This window comes from Cyprinus carpio, chromosome A18, assembly GCF_018340385.1.
Source record: "Cyprinus carpio isolate SPL01 chromosome A18, ASM1834038v1, whole genome shotgun sequence".
NCBI classification, from domain to species: domain Eukaryota; kingdom Metazoa; phylum Chordata; class Actinopteri; order Cypriniformes; family Cyprinidae; genus Cyprinus; species Cyprinus carpio.
Genome location: NC_056589.1, coordinates 12,707,082 through 12,724,602, shown reverse-complemented (window position 1 = coordinate 12,724,602; position 17,521 = coordinate 12,707,082).

The following is a 17,521-nucleotide window of genomic DNA, read 5'->3' as shown; positions in this document are numbered from 1 at the left end:
TTTTTGCTTAAGGAATGGCTGGCAGAATGCTTGCTTGTTTGTATTTATTGTGTGTGTGGGGGAGAGGGGGGTTGCAGGAGGTGTGAATGGTGAGAGCGGTTGTTTGGAGGGGTGTTCAGGATGGGTTACAAGAGTTGTGAATGTGTGAACGGTTGTTTGGAGAGGTGTTCAGGGCGGGTTGCAAGAGTTGTGAATGGTTTGAACGGTTGTTTGGAGAGGTGTTCAGGGATATGCAGGGTAATATAAACGATAATATTTAGTTTTACCTGATGGCCAAAATAGGCCATGCTATGTAAAGGACATGATGAGCCAATTATGTGAATAAAGCGATGAAAGACTATGATTGGCCAATTATGAGAAAGGAAGTATTTGTGAAGTCCGAAGTCAAAGATTAAGGGTGCTTTCAAACTTGGTTCGCTTCCCTGGTCCGAACCAAAGTTGGATTGCTCCCCCTGCCCCTGCTGGATTGCATTCATATTATTTTATTTGGATCCAAACCACAGTTCGCTTGCGTCATCAAGCCAGCAGCTGTTTACCCCAGTGCTTAGTAATTACGGCACAGGAGAAGGTGGCAAATGCATAACATTGCTCTCTGCACTTTTATATGTATATTTATATATTTTTGAACTGTTTGTTTTATTTACAAAGCTTTGGTACATAACGGTATTAATTACATCTGTCTTTTGATTGTACTGCAAATGCTCTAAAGAACGCTGAAGGTGAACAGAAATTAGATATACAGCTCTCTGCTTGCAGTGCATCAGTCACGCTTGTCAGGAAAGCAAGTGAAACACACACAAACACACATTTTCATCAAATAATACGTCATTAATAGTGGTTCACTTCCGCGATTTGGTACGATTGCATTCAGCAGTGAACCGTGCCGGTGTTCACATGAACCGTACCACAGACAACTGTTTTTAAGCGGACTCTGGTACGGTTTGTGGGTGCGCACCTGAGTTCGGAAGACAGCTTTCACATCGTACAAACGAACCAAACTCTGAAGTCATATAGGCCGAGATTCATGAATAATAATAGTCTGACTTACCAGATGACCATAATGAGCAGAGTTGTGTGAAGAGCCACGTTAGGCAATTTTATGAGAATGCTGTGACAGGCTGTGTAATGTGAAGGCCACAATAGGCAGAGTTTCATAATAATAATGAGACTAGTTTGATGACCACAATGAGCAAAATTATGTGAAGTGCCACGATAGGCAGTTTCATAAACAATAATAGTGAGACTAGTTTGATGATCACAGTGAGCAAAGTTATAATGCAAAGGCTTAGATAGGCCATGTTATACAGAGGCCACGATATGCTATGTGATGTGAAGGCCGCGATAAGCTAAGTAAGACCAAAGCCAATAGATGAGGAAACAGAATGACACCACCATCAGAAGACACAAAGATAAACATGCTTTGTTATTATAGCTTAAAGATGCATACTGAGCATTAAGCCAGAGCTTACCTATATCTCATGTGGGAGAATGACCATGTGTGCATCACAGAGACTGCACTAATAGTAGCACCAGTCCAAAATAATAACCTGTGTAAAGATGAGGTGAGAGCCACGGTTCTCTGCATCTGCAGTCATGGGATTCTAAACGATTTAATTGTGATGTAATGGCCGTAAGATTAGTAAAGTGATAGAATGTAGAAGTTTTAACAGAAAGGCTCGGAAAGACATTAATGTCACAGATCGGAGAGGACCACAGATGTCGTGAGTCTCGCCCCTCCCTAGTTTCCACCTCGAGGAGGTCCCAAGAATACCCCAATGACCAGACACACGAGAGAGAGGGAGTGTAATTAAAACAGACTTTATTTAAATTATTTAAAAGATGTGCAGGGAAGGGAAAAGGGAATCTAAAATCCACTCTCGGGGCCAGAGAGTATAGGTCCGAGTTGCTTCTGACTCTGTCACGGGGACTCTCAGGTAAACCTGTAGGTAATTTGTGTCCTTTCCTTCACGTGACTCAACAGGGTTTTTCTCAGTAGTGCCTTTGTGTTTTCTCCTGCAGGAGAACCGTCGGTGGGGCCCTTCCAGTCCCTGCACGCAGAGTAAAGAAGGTAAGTAATTCTGATGAATTGGGTGAGGTGCGTACCTGACGCCATTTCGCCACGAGATTCTGGGTCCACGGTTGGAAACGCCTAAAAGGTCCACAGGTAAGTATGCAGGTGAAAATATGCAAGGGCGATGCACTGGTATTTCACTCGGGGCGTACAGGTAAGTATGCAGAAGGACAACTGGGTCTTTACTTTGGATGTACAGGTGAGTATACAAGGGCAACTGGAGCTTGACTTTGGGCATACAGGTAAGTATACAAGGGCAATACGCTGGCTCTTAGCTTGAGGCGTACAGATGGGCATACAGGGGCAACTGGAGCTTTGCTCTGGGCATGCAGGTGGATATACAATGACAATACTGAATGGATACAACTCACAGACCCTCGAAGAGGTGGACGTCAGGCTTTAGCCCTTTTCAGCTCGGGAGTCTAGAGAAGGTGTATATGTCACGACAACTGTGGTCTTCTTTACCGGGGCAGACTTCCCAGACCAACACTCAACACGGTCACCTCCAACCGTGGAAACACTCCCACGACGACTCAGAGCCTCAAGCTCAGACCTGTAGGACTGGTAACAGACAGACAGAGTTCCTTCACAAATTTACTTAGCTTCAGTGAATTTATGGAGAAAGACACACCACCTCTCGAATTTGATCAAGAGTGGATAGAAGTACAGATTGAAATTGCTGCACGTTGGGCCTTCCACAGCCTCAGCTGGTGCCACCACTCTGGGTGACTTCAGGTAGGTTTGTGCCACCGGGTATGTACCTCAGGAATGACTCGAACGCTTCCCTCTCCTCTCTTCCAAACAACGGACCAGAGATCTAGACGGGCGAACCTCTGAAAGTACTCCACAAACAGGTATTCATACACAAGGGCTACACAGCTGGATGTTCATATAGCAGCCAACACTTCTCTCAGTCATCGTCCCCCACAATATGCACACTGTTCCTTACTTGCTATTGTTGACACGTCACCACTCAGCGGAGTAGGGGTCCAAAGCCGCGAGCGGGCATGTATATAAAAGACGGTCGTCTCACAACACCGGTGCACGTTCTTCTCCACAGGGTTTTCTCTCCCAGCCTAGAGGGTGATTACTGACAACATGACACAGCACGACACTGCAGACTTCAAGTGTACACACAGCAAAGAAAAGGACTCGCCCACTGCACTCCACACACTCACAGTGAATTAGGGTCAAAACCACATAGGACCGGGGATTAGTTCCTGGACGTTGGGGGCACCGATGCAGCAGACGGCCAGAGGGAACGTCACAGCCACGACAAGGCACCAGACTCCTTTTTCGCTGGTTCCGGCTCACCCACCAATCCTATTACGGTGGGGCCGCTCACACTGGTCACAACTCACAAGGGATATATGGATATTCCACACTTGCAAAATAACTGTTGACTCGATGAATATTTCAGTGTACTCACACTTTCATTAACACTGGATCTCTCCACTTCTCTTCCAGATAACCGACATCCGACACAACTGGCAGCACGATCTCCTTCCTGCAATCCTAGCAGATCTTCAATGTGTGTTAACTTCACATCACACAATGCATCTGAACACAATGCTCCAATAAAGATATTCGTATACTCAGCCCTGTATGTGTATCTCTCTTTGCCCAAGCTCCGCAGTACACCATACACTCTCTCTCCCGCTCTCTCCTCCGCTCCGTTGCGCCCACAGTAACTACTGGGAATCACCAGGCACTTCCTGTGTTTCTGATGCCCTATTTATGTGTCTCCTCTTCACCAAATTGCCCAATCAGTGATCGCCACGCTCAACAAGACACTCGTTCCCAATAACATGCCGATTTGTGTTCGCCGGCGTTCCCGGAAGTGGCGGTGTTTGCGATATATGGTCCGGGCGGAACTAATCTTCCTAATTTTTGGTTCCGCCCCATCACAGTCACTCCGCCACATCAACACCTTTCTCAACCTGAAAAATAAAATTTAAGGATATTTATGTTAACTTCAAGGTTTAATGTAACTTTAATGTTAAGACCAAAGTGAGAAAATATGTCTGTTTTCACTCATACTCTTTCAGAGGGACAGAAATGGACAGCAAATGTCAGCGATGACCACTTTGCAGACATAGGCTACACAGCAAGACTCAAAGTTGTAAAACTTAGGTCTACCCCATTCCTGGACGAGGTATACAGAGATTAAAATGAAACGTAACCGAAGGAACATAAAGCAGGGATCGACATTAATGCTTGTCCGGGACAAGAGGATTTTGTGAAGGGGCAAGTGAAAGAGAATTTTACTTTGCTGACCGGAAAAGTAACCTGATTAAAATTTTAATAACAAACAATAACTAAGGCAAGTACTGTAACTTTGGCGAGAATGATTCTGATTTTATTTCTTTCAGTGTTAATAGTGACTAATAACAGATTACATATTGACAATATCAAGGTCGCGTCAGCTGAGGCTCGTGCAGTCTGACTCGTGGTGAAATCAAAATCTATAAGAGTAACAGCACACACAAAAAAACAAACATAAACAAACATACTGCGGTAGAAAAAAGATCAATATTTTATATAATATATGCAACATCACATGACCAGGAGTGATGTTTTCCCGGCTTTTAGCTTGATTGAAAATGTGATATTGATTTTATACAACTTTAGTTCAATAAACTAGTAATATTAACTGACTTACATTTTAGACACATTATGGATAGTTTTTGCTCCATTTCGCTAACAAAAATAGTTCTAAGCAAAGCCACAGAAGAACAGTTGTGCATCTCCGTGCAACACACAACAGTCTTTAGTTTTTAGTTGATTAATGATTTTTTTTTGGTTGAGTCAATAATTCAGTGAGCCATTTATATAAACGGTTACTTGCTTCATTTATTGAATGAATCAGCCGTTTGAACGAATCGGTTGAATCAATAATTCACTCATTAAGACAGTGACTTGCCACCACCTACTGGTGGTTTAATTTCATATTTAAAATTATCATTGCATTTTTCCCACTTTTCATATTTGTATGTCAAAAAAGTAAAACAATCTAATAACATTTGCAATTTTGAGTAAATTCATTTATGGAACCTATCTTCATGAGTAAATACATCTAAATGGCACTTTCGATGTAGCTTCGGTGTTTCCTCTGCAGTGGACAGATGGAGTTTGTTTATACTGATTTCATTTGAATAGTAATAACCATATAGTGTCTTATTATTCCAACTTAATGTATTGATCACATGTAAGAATTCAACATAAATGGAGACATTAACATTTAACCAATTTAGGAAAATATTGTCCTTCATAAAGTTAAAAAGTGTAACAGCAATCAATTTAAGGCAAATATCAAAAATATGCTGATTAAAGTAATACCTGATAGAGCACAGATGACACTGCTTCAGAATAAATTACATTTGTGCAAAAAAAAAAAAATACCAAAAAAAAAATATATATATATATATATATATATATATATATATATATATATATATATATATATATATATTCCCTCGGACAAGTAAATTTATTACTCGGACAAGTGAATGGTTGATTTACTTGTCCGAAGGAGCCATGTAAAGGTACAAACATGAGATTAAGACGGATACCTTAACGGTGTGCTAGAGATAGGATATTTTCTTTAACAGTCTTTCTTTATCAGAGTAAAATATTACATAGGCCTATAATAATAATAATAATAATAATAATAATAATAATAATAATAATAATACAATATGCTCATGAAGTCCCTTGTGAAAAAGAAGTGCACTTAAGTATACTTTTATAAAGTGTACTTATTGCGGAAATAATATACTTTAAAATAACACACAAGTGCAAATTAAATGTTATTTTCGCCACTTAAGTACATTGTATTTGTAATTAATGTCACATGCATCACATTTTAAAGTTATATTAAACGCAATAAGTTGAACTTTTAAATGTGTTTTTTTCTTGAACAACTTAAGTGGGACTTAAATGGGACTTTTTAGTACATCTTTATATGTACAATTATAGGTTCATAATTGCTTCTAGTGTCTTTATAATATGCTTGAAGTGTACTAATAATGTACTGACAAGCAATTAATGTGAACTAAAATACACTTTAATGTCAGTTAACAATACACTTAAGTGTGAATTAAATGTAATGTTTTTGACCACATAAATCCATATTATTTGTAATTAACCTAAAATATATTACAATTTAAAATTACATTAATTTCAATTAGTTTAACTTTTGAGTGATATTTTAAACCACTTAAGTGGGACTTTAGTATATTTTATATGTACTTCTGAATAAGCAATTAATGTGAACTAAAATATACTTCAATGTCATATCTTTGACAATGAAGTTTAAATTTTGTATATAAAAAAAAACAAAACAAAAAACCTCTTAATAACCTACAGTCGAGGCCAAAAGTTTTAAGAACTACATAAATATTAGTTTTCAAAAAGTTTGCTGCTAAACTGCTTTTAGATCTTTGTTTCAGTTGTTTCTGTGATGTACTGAAATATAATTACAAGCACTTCATACATTTCAAAGGCTTTTTATCGACAATTACATGACATTTATGCAAAGAGTTCAGTATTTACAGTGTTGGCCCTTCTTTTTCAGGACCTCTGCAATTCGACTGGGCATGCTCTCAATCAACTTCTGGGCCAAATCCTGACTGATAGCAACCCATTCTTTCATAATAACTTCTTGGAGTTTGTCAGAATAGTGGGTTTTTGTTTGTCCACCCGCCTCTTGAGGATTGACCACAAAGTTCTCAATGGGATTAAGATCTGGGGAGTTTCCCAGGCCATGGACCCCAAAATTTCAACATTCTGGTCCCCGAGCCACTTAGTTATCACTTTTGCCTTATGGCACGGTGCTCCATCGTGCTGGAAAACGCAGTGTTCTTCACCAAACTGTTGTTGGGTTGTTGGAAGAAGTTGCTGTTGGAGGGTGTTTTGGTACCATTCTTTATTCTTGGCTGTGTTTTTGGGCAGAATTGTGAGTGAGCCCACTCGCTTGGATGAGAAGCAACCCCACACATGAATGGTGTCAGGATGCTTTACTGTTGGCATGACACAGGACTGATGGTAGCGCTCACCTTTTCTTCTCCGGACAAGCCTTTTTCCAGATGCCCCAAACAATCGGAAAGGGGCTTCATCGGAGAATATGCCTTTGCTCCAGTTCATCAGCAGTCCATTCACTATACTTTTCTGCAGAAGATCAATCTGTCCCTGATGTTTTTTTTTTTGGAGAGAAGTGGCTTTTTTGCTGCCCTTCTTGACACCAGGCCATCTTCCAAAAGTCTTCGCCTCACTGTGCGTGCAGATGCGCTCACACCTGCCTGCTGCCATTCCTGAGCAAGCTCTACACTGGTGGCACTCCGATCCCACAGCTGAATCCTCTTTAGGAGACAATCCTGGCGCTTGCTGGACTTTCTTGGATGCCCTGAAGCCTTCTTTACAAGAATTGAAACCTCTTTCCTTGAAGTTCTTGATGAACCATTAAATTGTTGATTAGGTGCAATCTTAGTAGCCACAATATCCTTGCCTGTGAAGCCATTTTTTTATGCAACGCAATGATGGCTGCACGCATTTCTTTGCAGGTCACCATGGTTAACAATGGAAGAACAATGATTTCAAGCATCACCCTGAGTTTAAACATGTCAAGTCTGCCATTCTAACCCAATCAGCCTGACATAATGATCTCCAGCCTTGTGCTCGTCAACATTCTCACCTGAGTTAACAAGATGATTACTGAAATGATCTCAGCAGGTCCTTTAATGACAGCAATGCAATGCAGTGGAAAGGTTTTTTTGGGATTAAGTTAATTTTCATGGCAAAGAAAGACTATGCAATTCATCTGATCACTCTTCATAACATTCTGGAGTATATGCAAATTGCTATTATAAAAACTTAAGCAGCAACTTTTCCAATTTCCAATATTTATGTAATTCTCAAAACTTTTGGCCTCGACTGTATGTACAATCAACACAAAAACACAAAATGGTAAACCCTCTACATTTATTCACAAAATCTCTAAAACAAATACACAAAAATGCTTTTTTCTCATTGGGGACCTAAAAATGTCCACAAGGTCAAAATTTACTGGTCTTACTATACTTGTGGAGCCATTTGGTCCCCATAACATACAGCAGGTGGCCATCCAAAACGGTGGTTCTACCGCCGCCGCCGCGTCTGCAAAGTGCATTTGCAGCTTTTGACTGCTGAGTGGCGCTTTAACCACAAGTTATCAAACAAACGCATCAAAGCACTTTTTCGCAAATAGACGTCAGTTTTGCCTTGCTGATGTGTTACATTTGACGGCTGCAGTCAGGGAAAATTAAAGAAAAACACTGTAGCTAAAATATTTAATGTTCACAGATGAAAGTTTGGCACTTATGAAGTTATGTGCATTTCTTAGAACGAATTCAAGCAGGATAAATGTCAAGCCTGTGCCTGTGCTTATATTTTCTCTAAGCTACATGGTATTAAACCATATTTTAGATTTGTTATATTATTAAAAAAAAATTGTGGTTTACTTTGCATCGGAGCATTAAAAGTGGTAGCCTATTTTAGTGAGCTAGGCTACATGGATTAATATGCAAAATGTCAAATATTCTCATATATTAGGCCTATATTTTAATTTATATTTTAAAATTCCTTTAATAAAAGAGCATGATTTTTTTTTTATTTGTTTCCTGTCATTTATTTTGACAGATAACTTGTTGGGGAATATTTTTTTTTGTATATTGATATTTTATTTATGTTTTATGAATTATTTTCTTTACTTTAGTAAAACTGAGGCACTGTTTAATTTTGCTCCCATTATTTAGGCCTAATTAAAACAAGAAATGAATAAATTAAACCTGCACGATTTAGCTAAATCATTTGAAACTCTAAAGAATGGACTGATTAATAAAACGTCCTCACATTTAAACTCAAGTTCTCTCATTATAATCAACAAAATGCACACGATGTAAATAAGAGCTTCATTAACTGACAACTTCAGTGATTTTTAAAGGGGGCCTTCTTTACTTGCTTTCATATAATTTAAGTAAAAAAAAATTAAATTGCAGCCGCATTTAAATGCAGGTGTGTAAAATGTCAGAGTGCAAGATTTGCGTGGCGCGAGTGATGCTGAGTGCAACGTGCAGCATTTATTCTTATTTGTTTTATCTTCATTACAAATCTTGTTTGGTTTTATTTTGTATAATTGCATGTAAAAAGAATTTACGTTGTAATGCATATGCAAAATGTGAATTAATGTTCATATTCAAGTGTTTGTGCTAAAATTATTAATGCGCATTCATGGCAGGGAGGCGCCCTCTCGATCACTTGAATTTTTACCTAAGAATGAATTAACTTAAAATTGTGGTGTCTCATAGATGAGAAATATATCTACAGAAAGCCTGAAATGTCTACTTTTAAACGAATCAATTCAAAATGAAAGCATTATGTAATCTGAAGGTTTCATTTCTCTTTAAAGGCTCGTCCATGTGGAGTAGGGCTTGCATAGACTAGTCGAGTAGTCGAGTGATCGACTGCTTCAAACACTAGTCGGCGCTGTCGGACACAATCGACTACTCGAGCATGCATTAACCATAATGCATCCATAGAGTTTGCAAGTACGACGTGAATTTTAGGATTACAATATTGCGTGTAGCTGTTACTTTCTATGACTTTATCTATGTTGCATGTAAAATTAAAATAAGTAATGTAATAATTAGGGGTGTGCCCGAAGCCGAATACCTTATTCGGAAAGGCACGGATAATGGCTTCAAAAATGAATAACGGACAAGGAGTAATTCTGCCTGAATATTTGGCTCATAAGACACTGTGTCTATGAAAGATCAAGAGATTCACACATTTATATCAACCCCCACAATTTATGCAGAACTACCCTCCCACCCCCTCCAGCTGAACTGAATTCGGTCTGTTTTTTGGCTGTGAGGAAAGGTGTGTTGTCATGTTACTGGGTTGAAACATGTCTGCACTCACAGCAGCTCTACTCTTTTAATTCATTATTTTCTCGCAGCCCATATTATTATTTTCACAAGACCATAATAATAAACAAATTATCAATTGATATTAATCATTATTTTATGAAAATCATTAGTATTATTTGTTAACGTAGCGTTTGCAGAAGGCTTTAAGACCAAGCGGAATCCTCCGTCGGCTGCTCCCCCTTCACAGCGAGCGTGACTCGTGCAAACTGACCCAACATTTAACAAGGCAGGAAAACATTCAGTCTGCCTGAAGACGTATTTCATTGTAAGTTAATGCTGTTAAATAGAGAGTTAGAGAGAGAGAGAGAGAGAGAGAGAGAGAGAGAAAAAAAAAAATAGTGTAGGCTATTCTTAAACTTGGAGCTCATTATATTGAACTACAAATCCAAACGCCAGAAGCAACCTACACTCTCAGTGTTCTTTCATTGAAAAGTAGGCTATGCATTTTATTTATTCACAGGCTATATGGTTGAAATTTAAAGGAAACATAAGGTAAGGTTGGGCTCTCTCATTCTCTCACTCGGGAGAAATCCAAACGATTCCATATTCGTGATGTTGCCCATTTGAAGCTTAACTATTATTCATGAGGTAAAATAGGCTTTGTAGTTCACACGTCTTTCATTATCGAAGAAAAAATATCATGATTAGCCAAAATATGCCAAAGTGGGACCGCTGCTCACGCCGCATGGCACGGTGAACGGTTGCTGCTGTTTCCAATGAATCTGTGTGTGAGGCTCCAGCGCGATCTAACAGCTGAAACAGATAATACGCAATATTTGGTCACACAGTAAAGGCATAATTCAAAAATGCAAAGTGTTAGCAGTTTGAAAAATCAAGAATAATAACAGAGTTAATAATAATTATTGCTAAATGCTGGACCGTTCTCATTTCGATCTGCATATGGAACCTGAAGATTTTTTTTAAACCAAGAATGAACCGGAATGAAAACATTTAGCTTTTTATCTGTGTCTGTGTGTGTGTGTGTGTATATATATATATATATATATATATATATATTTAATGACTGTTTAATAACAATAGCATGCATATGATCCTTTGTGTAAAGGTCTTTCTTTTAATTTTTGATGAGTAGACTGTAGCCTAAGACTATCCTATGTTTTGAAATTAACTCACTGTAAATTTTTTAATGGTTTTTAAAGATGTTACAATGTTATATCAATGTTATTGTTGTTTTACTTCCTCCTTTTATCTAATTCTACAATTACATTAATTTCGCAATCCGTCCCTTTGCGCCACCTGGCGGTAGTTTCGCGAATGATTTTAACACCAACTGACTTGCAGTTAACGCAGCGGCCCTGCGGCGGCGGTATTACCCATTCTGGTTGTCTACCTACTGTATAGGATAGGGATGTCAATTTTTTATCATTTCCATGATCGATCGTCATTTAAATTAACAATCAATTAATCAATTAATCATTAACCTTAATGCTGCAAAATGTGTATATCGCAGCCATGCAGTCACCGACATGACAGGATGTGCAGAAGCCACACACACACAACAAACGCTTTCTCACTTGAATTAAAGGGGTTTAAGTCTGAATAAAATGCTAGTAGCAGGTTTATAAAATGAATAGATGTGATTATGATCATTTGATAAAATGAAGAGAGCGCGCCATACGTTTGAGGTCATTTTACTTTGTTTCCTGCAGGGAGACCGCTAAACGTGCCTCTTTAAATGGTTTTGAGGTGCTCGTTGTTGTATTTTAAAACACAGGTGCAGTGTTTTCAAAGGACATTATGGCATTTAAAATAAAATTATCCCAAATATAACTGTGGTGCGCATGTGGCTGTGGCTGAGTAAGTGAATCGCTTCCATCGGTGCTGCTGCAGCAAAACACACTATTGCTCACATTAGATCTTTTGATATGATTATTATGACCAGTACTTCATTGGTTCCTGCTGGATTCTGTTCTGGAGAATGTCAGAATTTGAATTTTTGCATCCTGTTAGGCCTATTTGTTTTTAAAAATCCGGCATACAGTGCATTAGATCGTGACAGTGCGTGCGTGCAGACCATAGACTGTATAAAAACATGGACGTAGTGTCCGTGACGTCACCCATAGACTCCTGTAGAGCGTTTTTGAAGCTCAAAGTGTGCAGAGCGGGCTGTCGCCATCTTGGCAGTACGCACCGCGCAACTCTCCCGGATAATAGAAATTGGGCAAAAAGGACGGGAGCTTGTTACTGAAGCCACACCCACCTAGCTCTACGGCAGTGTCAGCAGCGGCAATCCACCTGTCAATCAAGTGGCCACGCCCTTAATTATGCAGAACTTTAAGGCTTAATATAATTTAAACGGATGAGTTACAAAAAAATTCACACCCCTCACAGTTGTCATGAAGGGCAAAATTAGCTATATACGTAGACCAAAATCATTTTTTGAACCAGGCTGTAAACATGTTTTTTTCTGCTGTAAAGTTGGGCATTTTAACATGGGGAGTCTATGAGACTGACTCCCTTTTGCAGTCAGCCTCAAGCGGCCAGTTGATGAATTGCAGTTTAAGTCACTTCCTTGTTGGCTTTACGAGAGAGAGCGGTAGGTTGCCGCTCAGTGCAGACGAGGATGAGCGAGCGCAGCTTTGGCTAGATTTATTTGGAGGTTATTGCTCACATCTCATTCGGCACAAATCCAAATGTTTCCATATGCGCAGTGCATTTGAATGTTAAACTATTATTTATAAATGTAAACTAGGCTTGTACTTTACATGCATTCGCATACAGACGGAAAAGATCATCCTCTTCATACAAACAAAAACGTCCTTGGCATAACAGCAGAGTGAACCGGTATACTACAGTCTATTTAAATGGACTAGTGTAACCTTTTAAATGTTTAGTTGACTATTTTATTTTGACAATGAACAGACTGCAATGTAAGTTTGAATTGCTGGAATATGTGTGTGCCAGGCTCTGGCGCGATCGAAACAGCTGAGACATAAAAAAAAAAAAAAAAAAACTTTTCCACAAAATTGTTTACTTTCATTTGTGCACACTCACAATAAGATTTGTGGTCTTGTTAAATAAAGCCATCAAACAGAATGCGCGTTGTCATCCTTTTCTTTCCGTGAACTTATGGAGCGTCGCCACACTTCTGTTTTAAATCCGTTATCTTAAGTCAGATATATTTCGCATATTTAAAAAAAAATATATATATGAAAAAATTATTTTTATGTTAGGCCTATTACTTATATAGGCTATACATTTTTCTTAAAGCATCCCATTTTGTCCCAGGGCTTGTGAAGGATGCTCGGCGTCACCATTTAGTGACATCACTGAATGCTCCAGGAAAACATATTGTCAGTGTCAGTCACAGCGTACCTATTAATTGCCGTTTTTGAATACAGCTATTTTTATTTACAAATTATAAGCTCTAATTATGACAAGTGTGGCTGTGGCATAAAAGTTCACTTTGTTTATTAGAGGAATAAATAGGTTTAACTGGAAAATGTAAGATCGCGACCCATGCCCTCTGGATGCGTTCGAGCCCCCCACTATAGTCTTCATTATCCGCTTTTCCACTGTCGGGCCAAAAGCGGGCGTGCTAAGTGTGTTGCCCAGAGGCCAGTCGCGTTTCCACTGTCACTTCACGGGGCTTGACTTCGTGGAAATTGTGCCTTGTCGGTGCTCAGTCTCGGGGCCAATGGCCCGTTTTTTTTTCGTTTTTTTGGCCCGACGAAAACCTTGGGCCAAAGCGGGCCAGCTGGGGCTAGAGGAGTGGTTATGAATGAAGGCGGAGTTTCTTCACGTCTGGAGAGCGTCAGCACCGCGGATCATTTCATAAAGCTAACATAACACCAGCATTAAATTTTTTTTAAAATAAGTTGAGCTCAAAACTCTTTCAGTCAGCAGTAAGTGTTTGAAATAACTTGATCCGATATGGATTATAATCATCATACAAGGCAGAAATATTTCTAAGCGATGCAAAAGACTGCACGCTAGCCATTAACGTTAACATAGTAGGTTAACATGCTAAATTCGACCTCTTGAAGCAAATCACGTCAGCTTCTTATTCTCTATCACAATCGTGTATTTATTTTATTAACACTATTTTATCTGTTCAAAGTCTCGTCTCGAGAGTTTAGCTCCGCGTAGCCTATGTCATTAAATATTATAATGTTTTTTTGTTCGGGAGCTTTTATAAAATATATAGAAAATGATCATTCTTTCTAAATGTGATGTATATAGGCTACTGTGACTACAAATAAACAGAAACAGACTCCATTGAATAAGCAGGCTGTTCATAACGCTTTACTTCTGTGTGACTAATTTTAAATCCTGATAAATTAATTCATTGTGATTAATGTATCACTTATTAAAGTAAAACATTGATGCTTTTGTTTTTAAATATTTAACAAAGCATGCAAACAAACGGTTTTGTGATCGCGCTAGTTCCAGAGACTTATTTCTTATTAGTTTTCTGATAAATCCTCTTTGTTGCTGAAATGATAGGGTTGTGTGAAGTTGTTTCTGAGAGGCGTGTAAAGGTGGGTTTTAGTGAAGCGCAGTGGAGCTTCTGGCCCGACGGTGGAAACAGCGCTATCTTGGCCTCGGTGCTACAGGCCCGAGGCTATTAGCTCCGCCCGGCCCATTTTAAGCCCTGGCTACCACTGGCCCAACAGTGGAAAAGCGGCTATTTACGCGGCTTTGTTCTGGTTTGCCGGTTGGTCACGAATTGCCACAAATTCAGTAACATTTAGGCATTGTTTCTTTTTCTAATTCTTCACAGTCTAACCCTATAATTTCGCATGTTTATTCTATTATCTTTCACTTTTAATCACTGTTTTCGCATCTCTTGCTGTGGTAAACATGCAGGAAGGGAAATTAAAGATTTCATAAATTAAGAATGTTCGATTTATGAATTTGTTCCCTTATTTCAGTTAAATCATGGGTTATTTAGGGAACAAAATTAATGAAACATGGACAGTTGCCACAAATTAATAAGTCGTAGGAACGAATTAACAAGTTGTAAGATAGCCTTTCTGTCCTGTGTCCCGCAGCCCTGCAAAGCGCACGATATGAAACAATTATCTGGGGATATGACTTAGTTACTACATTTCTGTTGCTTTCCATGTTGAAGAACTTTAAATCACATTAAAAGCTTAATTTGTACATTGTGAATGAAAGATGATGCATTTATATACTGTCATCGTCACTCACAGCCGTTTGCACTTGTTGAGTGCACATGAGCCGTACACAGCCCAACATTAAATCGGTTAACCGTCCATGACAGCTTTAATTGATTGCATCTCTTATCGCTAATTAATCGATCATCGATTAATCATTGACATCCCTAATATAGGATTACTAACACACAAACAGACACATACTTAATACAAAAAAAAATTAAGAAGATTATCATTCTATGTACAACAAATGAGACCTTATTGTAAAACATTACCAAAGTGGGTTACTTGTCCGAAAGTTTTCTTTTAAAATCTTACTCCAGCATTAGTGAATGCAAGTTTGACTAAATATATTAATAATAATAATTAAAAAAGAACTCCAAATGAACTTGCTGGTAAGTGCAGTTTGTCAGTGTCCCAGAAGCTCTTCGTCGGCACTTAAACTTCACGTCATGAAACTGCTCTCCACAGTCTGTGAGAACGGAAATGTACCAAAGAGGCAAGAAAGTCTGAAAAAATTCCTTGAGGAAAGAAAGAAGAACAATTGTTATAAAACATATCCATTCATTATAAATGGTTCAGTTGAGTGAAAGCAATAGACACAGTTGCAGTTTAAAGTTTATATACATGTTAATACATGTGCAAAATGTTAATAGTTTAAGCATTAATATGGTAGATAGGTAGATTAATGAAAAAAAATTTGCAATTACTGCCCTGATGAAGCAGTTTATTCTGCAAGGTGTGTAAACTTTTTACCAGATCTGCATCACCTCAGAGCTGAATTAACGTTACCTCAATCATCAGGGCAACATGGTGGCATAATGCTGGGAGATGTTACTTCAGATTTACCATAAACAGCAGATTTCCTGACCACACCATCTTCACTGACACTGGGCTTTTGGTGCGTGAAGATTCAAAGAAATCCACTTGGTGAAAGGGATTCTGAGAAGTCGTCCACGTATTCAAATTAAATCCACGTGTTGAGAGAGATTCTGAGAAGTCCACTTATTCAAGATGTATCTTACTCTGAAGCCATGTATTCAAAATGTGTTCTACTCATAATGATAAGTTTAATTTAAAATGTTTAAAATTAATATTTCATGGTAATGATATGTCTCATATATATTAATAAGTTTCATTTATATATTCAAATATGTCTTTTGGTAAACATTGTGGTATATTTCATATGTAAATTTCAAAGTATTTCTAACTGTGTAGTCAGTTGAGTCTGTTTTGCATATGGAGTTGAACTGCACGTATTGTTCTTTTGTGCCAATATTTCTGAGAACTATCAGTATGATAATTTAAATCTAAAAAGAGGAACCGGTCCAAAATCGAGACACTGACTAGATTATTTTTAAAAGTCATGTGTTATTAATTATAGTCCAGATGACGACTTATGTCTGGAACAATAGTATATAAGATAGAGATATGCACTCTGCAAATTAGGAATGGATTGACTCTCTTGGTCTCTCTATCTTTTCAGCTCTCACTTTTTTTTCCTTGGCTTCACTCGAAAACTCTTAGACTCAGACTTAGAGCTCTTACAGGTTTTTATTCAAATTCAGATCCTTTGATACTTTGATATTTTAATACTTAATACTTTGGTACTTTTGATTGGAGGGGAAACAGAATACATTGTTTCATGTTTTCATTACAATTTATTAATGTTTTGATTAATACTAGATGGGTACAATCTATCATAAATGGATTGTTATTAAAAATGTACTAACATTGGATTTACATTTTCTATATTTGAAGGTTGTTATTAATATCAAGAGTTTTATTTCCAAGTTATGATTTGTGGTTTCTGTTCTCTATATTCTTTTTAATAAATTTACATATTATTACACCTTGACCGTCTGACTTGTTATTATTTTTTGTTTCTGTTTTATATATTGTTTTTATTTTTTTTAAATTTTATTATTCCTACTTTACAGGGAATAAAACACAACTCTATAAATTACCGATAAATATCCATTTTTTTTATTTATATATATATATATATATATATATAGATATATATATAAACTCATCTTGCCTTGCAAGCTTCTCTCACACATCTTCATGAAGGATGTTTCTGTATTTACAGTAGGTGGCCATCCAAAAAGTTGGTTCTACCGCCGCTCGTACCGCTGCCGTGGCATCTGCAAAGTGCATTTGCAGCTTTTGACCGCTGAGTGGCGCTTTAATCACAAGTTTTCAAACAAACGCATCAAAGCACATTTTCGCAAATAGACGTCGGCTTTGCCTCACCGATGTGTTATATTTGACTGCAGTCGGGGACAGAGGTGGAAAGTAACGAATTACATTTACTCTTTGCCGGTTTACTGTAAATTGAGTAG